Raw genomic sequence first — 7,086 nt, 5'->3', positions numbered from 1 at the left:
TAGGGCTTACATGTGCTCAAATTTCTTCAACTAGTGTGAGATACTGCCAAAGCACCACTAACTCCTCTGCACAGATTGCAAGAATTTTATCTTTCTTTACATTCATTGAGGGTAAATAAAGCTGTGTTACATTGCAAATAAGGAATTATTGTGGCAAATCCATCAGCTGAATCCTTGGCTCACAGGCATAACTATATTCCAACAATTATATAAGCTGAGCCGGACTTATTTCTATTGAAAAGTTACAAATAAAAAATATATGCAAAAGAAAGCAGATAATAGAAATATACTTTACACATAGTCTTTTAGGTCAGTGTGAATGTGAATATGTGATAGCAAACGGACTATGAATGTTTGTCTCTTGGATTCTTAAATACATTACATTCATAAGTAAGTTATGCCTGTGAGTTATTGCTGTGCTAGTAAATTCTATAAGAATCTTTTGTTAAATTGTTTAAATTACGCTATAAATTAAGTACTGTTGAGTTTAGGTGCTGTTAAAACCTCTAAGCCTAAACTGTTGGTCAAGTCCTGGACTTGGTTTGGCAAGGGAGTCCACTCCAAACCTTATCATACAACAAAGTCTCCCTTTTTCCTTTTTATCCTTACTCTTTCCCATCCTTACCCCTTTTTCTATCCCCAGACTCCACATATATCATTTTAGGTTGTTTTTTTTGTTCAGATTGATTGATTTTAGTCTGATTTTTCTCTATGTGCTTTAACCATGTATAAGTAATAGAGTGAACTTTGCCAATGAACTTTGTAATACTTTCCCTTTAATATTAAACCTGCTTTTACTGATACCTTTGCTGAGGATTCTTGGAGCAACCTAAAATACTCATTCACAACAGTCTTAAAATCCCACATGGTTTTTCAAAATAGAAGCTCTTTACAATGCAGCTATTTAAAGCCTTTTCAAGGTTAATGAATGGAAGACTGAATCTATATCCCAGTCCTGGTCCAAGATGCCATCTCAAGTTAACATTGTTAATCTCCTGTCAGTTTGCATCTACTAAAACATGAGGGTCAGTTTTAAAAGTAAGAATTCAGTTGTCTTCAAAACTGAGTAAATAACCCCAAATTGATGTTTGAATAATTCAGCAACTTTAAAAAGAAACTTATTAAATACTTCCAGATATAGAAAATCCTTATGTACCATAAATTTAAATTGTCTAAGAAAATTTGCAACAAATATCATAAAACTCTTAAGAGAATCATTCACCATTGCACCAACGTGTTGTTCAAGAGGATTTTGTTTGAGGAAGTTAGAGGTAAGAACTTTTTATTTAATCATGAAAAATTTATTGCAATGTTAACTACAAAGAGCCCACTCCTACTCCATAACCATTAAAATGCAGGAAGTCACCTATTCAATAATGCAGAATTGTTGTGTATTAAAAATTTAAATCTATAAATATTAATAGAACACAGGTCAGTCTCTTAACGAACAGAGGTAGCTGTACACACAGCTATTGTTGTAAGCCTTAAGGGGCGTACATTAGTTATGACATAGAGAAAAACAGACATGTTAAAAAGCAGTTGTCCAAAAAAGGAAGTTTTGTTCCTTTTTTCAGATGAAAGACAAGGACAGTAAATCCTATACTAATCCCAGTGTCTGTGCTTGTCCTTTGGGAAGGCAAAGTTCCTATTTCAATCTAACAAGTCAACCTGTTGGAGTCAACTTTACAAGGGCATGACTTAAAGGCGTTTATAACTAACAGCAGCCAAAGTCACCTTCTGCAGCCGTGCTCCTTTACAGCACTTTGGCTGTATCAAGAGGTCAAAGACATGATATTGCTTTTCAAGGGACTGAAAAGACCCGGACAATGTGTGCCGAATGTATCCAACATCAACAGAGAAGTGATTGCCATGAAGAAAACTCCCAGGTTTTCACAGCCTGGATATTTATAACCCCCAGGAAAGGGGAAGCTGAGCGGGTTGTGAGAGAGCTTTCACTATCAGCATAAAGCAAACTTGAAGTACTGGAAAGCTACCACTAGCTCATCAGCAGTGAATCCTGTTAGATGTAGTCAGCTCTTGCAGGAGGATATTTGTGGCCCTTCCCAGCCTAAAACAAACTGACATCCCTCAAGCACTCTCCAGCTCAGCCAGGGTAGCTAGTTAGCAACACAGGTTGAGTGGTGGCCTGCATGAAAAGCACAGATGTGATCTGACAGCAGAGCAGAGCTTGGGCAGCATGCACAGCACAAGTCTGCCCAGGCTGTATCTGGAGAAATGTGTTTGCTTCTTTACTTGCAGCTCTCAGCCACTCTAGGAAACCACGTTGATTCATAGCCTTATCTGTGTCTGCCACACTGGTGGCACTGTGTAATGCTGCAAATGCAGGAAGACACAGATGTCTGCTGCCTGCAGCTGAAGAGTGAGGTGTGGGTGGCTGAGTGTCCTCCCCAGCTCCTGGGGGACAGGTCTGCTGTTTGAGACATAGAAAGAGAAATAGGAGTAGACAGACCACCGGTCTGTCCAAGGAGGGCATCTTTCCTGTTCTTATTTCCATCCCTTGCCTGATCCAAGATATCCCTCCCCAGTTTTGTAAGAATACAAATGCAAAAATGGAAGCATTTTTCTTTTTCTTACAGGCTGTCTGTTCTTCCTCCTGTCCCCCTTAGGTGGAGCAGTAAGAAACTGCAGGCTAGAGCATAAGAATAATTCTCCAACACACTGCAGGAAAAGCTGATCATCTCACATGCATTGTTGTTTGGCACCACATCAGGAAAGCACATCTGTCTTCACCATTTCTCACAATGGCAGTATTGAACACTTCACACTGGTCTGCAGGGTGCTCCTTCAGCCCTGCTCTCTGAGGGAGCACCTGAGGCCAGAGGACCCATGCCATGGCCTCTCTGCTTCAAAGCATGATTTAATATTAGGCTTAATTCAATTTTAGATTAATGACAGTCATAAACAGTATCACAAGACCAGTGGAATGAGGAAAATACAAACTTGGTGGAGACAACACTTCAGTTAATGAAATGTTTTGAATTAGAAATAGTGGTTTGAAATAGAATATTTGTTAGGCAATCTGGGCCTGTTTAGAAATACTGTATTTAGTTGAGTCTAAAAGTGAAAAGCAATTTCCTAGCTGTGTATTTGTCCTAAACTTCTTCATCTGCATTTCTAAGGGCTCTTGATATGCTACTTTGTTGAATGCTCCCTACTTTTAATGATGTGACAGCTCTGCAAAAGATTGATGGTTGCTATTAATATATAGGAGAACACACAGGTCCCATCTGTATATCTGAGTGTTTCAGAATAGAAATGGAATAGATTTGGCCACATAGAAACAGAACAGGCACTGCTGCAGCTAGTGCCAGATTTCCATTCTCCTGAAATTTTGTCCCTCTTAGGATGACTATTTCTATCCCATTGTGACATTTATCCCATTTCTGATTCCAGTTTTTTGAACTCTGTAACACCAATGCTAAACATGGCACATGAGCTGTTCTAACTTGGACCTTGGCAGGAGAAAGAATTCAGGATGTAGCAGTAGTTAATAATTTTGAAGTACAAGGTTAAGTAGTCTGAGGTTAGAGAGGAAGAGATCAGCAAAGCACTTCTTATTGATTTGATATGACCAAGCCAACTGTATTCATTTGTTACCAGCATCTGTGCAATAAAAGTTACAAAAACAACATAAAAACCTGTTCTTTTGTATGTTTTACCCTGGATTGGTCCCAGGGCTTCTCAGTTTGTTCCACTTCACTGTTCATTTTCACACACTTGGGTTCATATCATCCCGTGTAACTGTGCTTGATTAACACCACTGACATTCTTTATTTCATTATCTCTTTTAATTTACTAGGCTTTTTGTTCTTTCATCAAGTAATTGGATCCTGTCTTTTTTTTCTTGATTTACAGTATTATCTTCTAGAAACACTGAACCTGGTTGTTCCTTATGCCTCACTTCTTGGCCTCATTGTCTTTTTTTCACTTCCTTCTTCTCCTCTTCACGACACATTGTGGTTTTTGGATATTAATGTTTGTCATATGTCTATTGTTGGCCAATTATAATTAATAAATCCAGCTTTATCATGCTGTGTGCACTCACACAAAGTGGGCATGGAAGCAAGGAGGATGTGGCTTTCCATTTATATATGGTGCTTTATGGACAGTAATTCCCCTATTTCTGGAAAGCAGACAGATATGCTTAGTCTTGGCTCCCTAGAGAGACTGAGAGTATTATCTGCAGAACGAAATTCCCTACTAGAAAAACCAGTGGGATTGCTCCATGAAAAAATGCAACCTAGTGTCTGTGTGGTATTTCAAAAGTTCACATTTTTGCATTCTCAGCATTTGTCCTTTCAGAAGAATACAGAGCATCTAACAAATACCAGTCTATCAGTCTGTTGGGGTTAGTTGATGGCTTCAGTGATGAAAGTCCAAAACTCTTTTTTCTCTTATGGGAGCTTTTGCCTAATTGAACTATATTGTCCTTTAGCTAAAGGCAGTTTTATTAGTGCATGCCCACCCCAAAACATCACCTAACACAAAGGAGAACATTGAGTAAAGAGATAGGCTCAGTCTCCAAATCTACTTAGACTTTTTAGTGATGGCCACTCATTGTATTGACAGTTTTGTGTCGCTTTTGCTTCTGAGCCAGGATGGCATCTCCTCACTATCTGCCCTGTCTTTGCAGGGTAACAGGGCATAACTAAACTATGCCTTGGGCTTAACAAGTTGTGTATTTCACTAGAAATCTTCATTTAAAAAAATCTGGATTTACAGTGACAAAAAGAAGCAAAACCAAAAAATTACAATATAGGGTTATAAATACCAGGACATTTTATTTGGAAGACAAGAGAAGATGTGCTTACCTATGTGTCCTAGATACAGAGGCATAAATGCTGAAACTTTTGCATTTGAGCACGTATCACAGCAACAAAGTGGAAATTCTGTGTGAGGAATATCAGTTGGTTTACTGTATAATAGTTTTTTATTTAAAATATATCTGCAGTGTCCTCCATAGCACTCACATTGATTTACAGGATTCCATTTATATGCTTTTTACAATTTACACTATTTGCTGTAAGCATTGAAAGTTGACTGGAAACTATTAACACCTATTTATCAGAGTATTTTTTGCAGAAGTCAGATGGTAGCTAATGCTAATGCTTTTGGAAGAGATTTCTATCTATATACATAGCCATTCCTCAAGCAATATTCAGAGTTGATTCAAAAAACGAGAGAGAGAAGTGATTTCTTCTCTTCGTCATTTACTGTGAACAAAAAAGTCAATTGCATAATATGCAGCTACCAAGGCTTATTTGACCAGCACTGGTGATAATAAATGAGAAGGGGAACAAAAAACTCAGGTTGCCATCCATCTGCAAAGGCATTTTTAAGTGGTTAAATATAAAGATATTTAAACAATTTTGGCATTAGAAAAAAAGTCCCAGGGAGACAAAAAAAAAAAAAGGGGGGAAAGAAAAAAAAAGCAATGTAAAGCATGATAATACCAGATTGTTCCTTCCCTTCAATATCTGAAAGTAACATTCCAGCCATAGATCTATACTGTCAGAGACAGGTAAAATTTAAAAAAAAACCCCTCATGTAGATTCTCAAGTACATTTATTTTTTAATGCTTTTGACAGAGACAAAGTGGTATTAGATTTCAGTAAGCCAAACATTATAGTTTTGTCATGTCATATATAAAGTATTTGCGTTTTTCAAAATAATACTATCAATTTACAATTAGAGAAAATTCTACCATTAGATGGTGAATTGACTTAGCCTATGAATGTATACTCTTGCAACAATGCTGATGATCTTCAACTCAATAATCGGATAGATATTAGATCAGCAAATAGGGATCCATGTCCATGGAACATGCTTTGTGTATGTGTGTGTGCCATGCATGCACATCTTATATAATTTAGTTTCTTCAAAATGTAAATTAGTTGCTGTTCTCACAGGCACTATATCAGACTGCCTCATTAAGGATCCAAGAGGTTTTCCATTGCTGAAATTATCTATATTCCTGTTTTCTCAGGGAGGAATCTAGACTGTGGTATGCAATGGTACAAGCAACTAAATTTTGTGCTGGCTTCTAGAACAAGCTGGGTCATGCCTTTTCTAAGCAGGCACTGCTGGTTCTAGAGTACAGCTGGAATATAGACATCAAATTGTGCTTCCTAGGCTTACTGAAAACATACATGTAAGAAAGTTTAGTTCAACCTGATATGATACTGTCCTCATTGCCCTTCTCTCAGCTCTTCTCTCAGCTGTACTACTCATATCACAGTATGACAACTATTAGTGTGGTCTGACAGAATCTGTGCCACTTCTGTAAATGCTTTGTTTTTCTGTGTATTGCAAAATTGTGTATTGAGAAATTTAAGGGATAATTGCATATTAGATTTTATGCCTGTTGATCATATAAATTTTATCTCAGCTCAGCTACAAATACATTTAAAATTTTCTGCATTTTAACCATAGATAAAAATGTCACTGTGAACAATTCTACCATTGTCTCAATTAGATGAACATATTCCTGTTAGTCAGTTAAATAACTCTCTTATTGTGTAAATAACAATTGGCATACATTAATTCAAATTTTTAGGGAGGTATTACCATGAATAAAACCCCTTGGGAACACATCTCCCTGCTGTTGTGTTCACAATTCTTTAATCTCAATTACTTCTTATCTCAAAAGTCAGGACAAAAGAGCTTGACTGAAGACATGTTAAGCTTCTAGAAAATCTAACCAATTTCAAAATGTTTAGAACTGGCCTTGCTAGTCACCTCTAATATTGTCACAGATTCATAGAAAATCAGAGCAGGAAAGTCCTTCATGGGATCGTTTAGTCATTTAAAGAGAAGCAGAAGCTGTCACTGAGCTCAGTGACAGCAAATCACGCATTACGAAATATAGTTCCTGGTGCTGAAAAATTACTCATTATAAATAATTTTTAGAGGGGTTGCATTTTTTGTTCCACAGGAAGAGATATTTCTAATTTTTTATTATTTACACTTTCTGTACTACACAGTGGATGCAGTGTTTTTCCAGATGCCAGGTGCTTCCAGTCAAAACTACTTTTCCCTTTAGCCAGCTGTAATCTTTCAGGATAC

Source organism: Camarhynchus parvulus, chromosome 3, assembly GCF_901933205.1.
Source record: "Camarhynchus parvulus chromosome 3, STF_HiC, whole genome shotgun sequence".
NCBI lineage: Eukaryota > Metazoa > Chordata > Aves > Passeriformes > Thraupidae > Camarhynchus > Camarhynchus parvulus.
The sequence above is the reverse complement of the archived record's forward strand: the minus strand, read 5'-3'. Positions refer to the sequence as shown.